This window comes from Palaemon carinicauda, chromosome 3, assembly GCF_036898095.1.
Source record: "Palaemon carinicauda isolate YSFRI2023 chromosome 3, ASM3689809v2, whole genome shotgun sequence".
Lineage (NCBI taxonomy): Eukaryota > Metazoa > Arthropoda > Malacostraca > Decapoda > Palaemonidae > Palaemon > Palaemon carinicauda.
Genome location: NC_090727.1, coordinates 191,920,461 through 191,925,826, shown reverse-complemented (window position 1 = coordinate 191,925,826; position 5,366 = coordinate 191,920,461).

Sequence of the window (5,366 nt, the reverse complement as noted above, 5' to 3'; positions counted from 1 at the left end):
CTCTGACTTGGGGGGTGACTGTTGAGCAGCGACGAATTATTTGTTTCGCCTTGCTCTTACCGGCCAAATCCAAAATACTAACATAAAAGGTTTTATATGCATATATATATATATATATATATATATATATATATATATATATATATATATATATATATAAACATATATGCATATATATATACATACATATATATATATATACATATACATACATATATATATATATATGCATATATATACATATATATGTATGTATATATATATATATATATATATATATATATATATATATATATATATATATACTGTATATATATATATATATATATATATATATATATATATATATATATATATATATATATACTGTATATGTATACATACACACACACACACATATATATATATATATATATATATATATATATATATATATATATATGTGTGTGTGTGTGTGTGTGTGTGTGTGTGTAAATCAATTTGTGGAGGAAATACCATTTAAGAAAAATCTTTCAAATTCTGTCATCACGATTAAAAGGCCATACGTCATGACGTATTCCTATTTATATTAGTTTTGGATTAGTTTCCTTTATTGTAATCAATAATTTAATTAATGGATATTTTTTTCTGCGAGCCTGCTTTTGTTTTGCAAATTTATGCCAGTTCCATGTCTTGATATCTAAATATGCTTTCGGTGGATTTTTTTTATTGAATGCCATAATAATGAATACTGCAAGTAATACATTTTGAATTTACATAAGCATTCTTTTAATACACTGAATTTTTTTCTTAATGTGTTATTTTTCAAAGCAGTGTAAAATTGTGAAGAGTCTCTTTTGATATTCAGCTTCTTAATCACTTGAAGTCTACTTATTTTCTTTTTTTAGCATATAGTGTGATTTATTTACTGAAATAAACAAATGTTTTATAAAAATAAGTCAAGGAGGCCACCTGGAGCTTTGGAATTTTACTCAAAAGTATAACCTTGAAAACTTGGTTCCAAATATTACAAAAATAGTAATAATGCTGCCAATTTTCCTCCTATTTTGCTGTTAGTGTTGCTTCCTGTGAAAGGAGTTTTTCTTAACCATAACTGATTAAAGTTATCTAAAATCTTGCCATACTCTTAATAGAGAAACAATTAACTTACTCTTCAGAGGAACCTGACGCACTATAAGACCTCCAGCATATGTTTGTCATGTTCATTCTTAGGTCAAATCCACATTATTATTATTATTATTATTATTACTTACTAAGCTACAACCCTAGTTGGAAAAGCAGTATGCTATAAGCCCAGGGGCTCCAACAGGGAAAATAGCTCAGTGCGGAAAGGAAAAAAGGAAAATAAAATATTCTAAGAAGAGTAACAACAATAAATATCTCCTATATAAACTATAAAAACTTTAACAAAACAAGAGGAAGAGAAATAAGATAGGAGAGTGTGCTCGAGTGTACCCTCAAGCAAGAGAACTCTAACCCAAGACAGTGAAAGGCCATGGTACAGAGGCTATGGCACTACCCAAGACTAGAGAACAGTGGTTTGATTTTGGAGTATCCTTCTCCTAGAAGAGCTGCTTACCATAGCTAAAGAGTCTCTTCTACCCTTACCAAGAGGAAAGTGGCACTGAACAAGTACAGTGCAGTAACCCCTTGGGTGATGAAGAATTGTTTGGTAATCTGTGTTGTCAGGTGTATGAGGATAGAGGAGAATATGTAAAGAATATGCCAGACTATTCAGTGTGTATGTAGGCAAAGGGAAAATGAACCGTAACCAGAGAGGAGGATCCAATGTAGTACTGTCTGGCCAGTCAAAAGACCCCATAACTCTCTAGCGGTAGTATCATTATCGTAACAGTTAATAAAACAAGTGTTCAATTTCTCAATTTCTTCTCGAAGGCCTTAATATCTTCAGTCTTTCGGATGTCTATTATAAGCTTTTTTTAAAGTTTTGTGACTGCATGTTTTAATGTTTCAAACCTACAGTAGACAGACATCTTGGCTTCAATAATGTAAAACCATCTGTAACTATTCTCGTGTCTACATGATTCCTTGGTTGCACTATGTAGTTACAGTAGTCAATCCTGGTAATAACACAGTTTAATAAAAGTTTCATAACAGAATAATCAGGCAGATACTTCTTTACAGAAGCAATGTTTCTAAGGCAATGCCCAGCGTTTCTTACTACAACATTTGAGTACATCACAGGCAAGAGATACTCCTAGATCAAGAACTTTACCAAATATGGTGAACAAACTATTATTTATATTTATTTGGATGTCACCAAAATTTCTTAAGTTGTTTTTATTTCCTTCCATCATAAACTTAGTCTAATTTTTATCTGATTAATTTTTTTACATTGGCATCCATTCTCTAACACTGGTAAGAACCTAATTTAAAGTTTCACGGTATCATCATCAATGTCATTTATGGAAAAGTAAAATTGTGTATCATCCGCAATAATTTAAACTTCACTTCATGCCTCTGTAATACTTTTGATAGACCTGTAGTATAGATACAGAATATGACTGGGCCTACTACACTTCCTTGGGGTACCCCTCTGATTAATGGTTTCCAGTTAGTGCAAAATAATTTCTGTCAATCAAGTAATCTTTTAGATACTCAAAAGCCTGATCTTTAATACCCATGGTCCGTAATTTATTAAGTACAACTTTATCAAAAGCAGCACTAATTTCGAGTAATATCAAGATACCACATTATGTTCTCATCCATCATTTTCAACAGATCATTTACAAAAGAGCGAATAGCCGTCTCGATACAATTTAATTTTCTGCATGCTAACCTGGCAGTGCTGCGATTCTTTCTGAGTGACTAAATAGTTGTTCTAGAATGACATATTTTAGTACTTTTGAAATAAAGTATAGATTCGATATAAGAATGTATGAATTTAACTTCTGATAACCTAGAACACTTTTTTTCAGAACTGGTGTAACTATAGCCACTTTCTCACATTTAGGAATATGACACTAATCAGTATTAGTATATAATATTCTTATAATAACTTCGGCAAGACTAGAAAAGACAGACGAAACAAATTTTGACAAAATTGGAGAATTTGTCAACAAAAAGGCAAGAAAAATTACTTTGCATAAAGTTTTTATGTCATAAATAAAAATGAATATGATTTTCTTATTTTTTATTATTTCTCCCTATATGTAATTTTCAATTTTTGTTTAACTGTTGCTTATAAAGTCTGAGTTTGTTTGATGTGTATTTAAAGCATACTATATTTCTGCATGTAAAATTGATATAATGGTACACAAACTAGTTAATATATATATATATATATATATATATATATATATATATATATATATATATATATATATATATATATATATATATGTATATATGGTACTCGGGCATGTTACTCTACGTTTATAATGAATAGACAATCTCTCAGTGGCGTATATCTTGACTCAACTCTATTAATGCTGTTATCCTGAAAATGATTTATAGGACATTTTGTCCGAAGAGAAACTATCTTCGATTTTTAGACGCCACTAAGGCATTGACTATTCGTTGTAAATAAATAAATAAATATATATATATATAAATATAAATATATATACATATATATATATATATGTATATATATATATATATATATATATATATATATATATATATATATATATATATACAGTATATATATATATATATATATATATATATATATATATATATATATATATATATATATATATATATATATATAAAGAGGAGGACGAAGAGTCTGGACATCTTTCAGTTTATTGGTGCCGACGTTTCGGGATTTATCCCATTATCAATGCTAAAATGGACATATAAAACATTATAAGCAAAAACTCAGTAAAAATATAGTTCAATAAAAAAAACAAAAAAACAGTTTAAAATCAAAATTATAAACACAGGTACAAGTAAAAACTGGAGATAAAATAAAATCAGCTAAGAGAAAAATATCTTAGAAATTAAATATGCAAAAATTAAAATTGTCTGAGGAGGCCAATCTGTTTGGATTAGACTAGAGAACTGAATGATTATCTGAAGGACTGCATTCAGGAAGAAAATTCTAAACTTGCCGGCTTAAGCGATGTGGAGGAGGACAGAGGATAATTGGCTGTTTAGTTTAGGAGCCTTTTCTTTAAACAGCCAATTATCGTTTGTCGACCTCCTCATCGCTTAAGCCGTCAAATTTAGAATTTTCTTCCTGAGTGCTGTCCTTCAGAGAGTCACTTATTGTCGACAAGAAATGGTAAATGGAGAAACATAAATGAATTTTGCCCGGAAAGAGACTATTTTCGATTTTTGAATGATACTAATACATTGTCTATATATATATATATATATATATATATATATATATATATATATATATATATATATATATATATATATATATGTATATGTATATATATATATATATATGTATATATATATAATTTATATATATACATATATATATATAAAATAATATGTATATATATACACATATATATATATATATGTATATATATATATATATATATATATATATATATATATGTATATATATATATATATATATATATATATATATATATATATATATATATATATATAATATTAAGCATGGATCCAGCAAGTTCAAAAAGGGGGTGTCGGAAAACCTAACCAAAGCAGCTGGGGGCCCGGAAGCTGCCACAATTTTAAGCTATTTTAGAGCTATTTTTTCATGCATGTGAAACTCTTTTCTCATTATTTCATTTATAAGGTGAATACGCATTATGCAATAACAGCATCTCGATAATATAAATAAAACTTTTCAGAAGTAATCTCTACAATTACCACTAATACATGACTATACATTCTCGGGAAACCTCGTCAATTGACCACCTCTTGAGTTATAACTATAATTATTGGAGCGCCTGCATCCTTCCGTTCAACCATCAACCAACAGCAATTCTTGGCTCATCGAATTGGAGGTAGTCTCTCCAATATTTCAAACTTCATTCTTATCAGAAACACAATTTCTTTATTTCCAACTCATACACAATGAATTTTTACCACTTGGGAGTGCGTGAGACAGAGAGAGAGAGAGAGAGAGAGAGAGAGAGAGAGAGAGAGAGAGAGAGAGAGAGAGAGAGAGAGAGTGTGATTTCAGTCTTCCACATCTCCTTTACTACATTCTTGTAGCAACTATTAAAGGGAAGATGTTGATTATTGTTTTGGTATTATAAAATTTTCAAGGTTTTCGTAAATTCCAAGCATTATATCATAAAAACTTATTTAATTTCTTCATATTAGACATTTCCCTAAAGAAAATGCGGGTTTTTTATTTCTTTGAAGATTTTAACTTTTCTTTCGTTTTCATTTTATTTTATATAAAC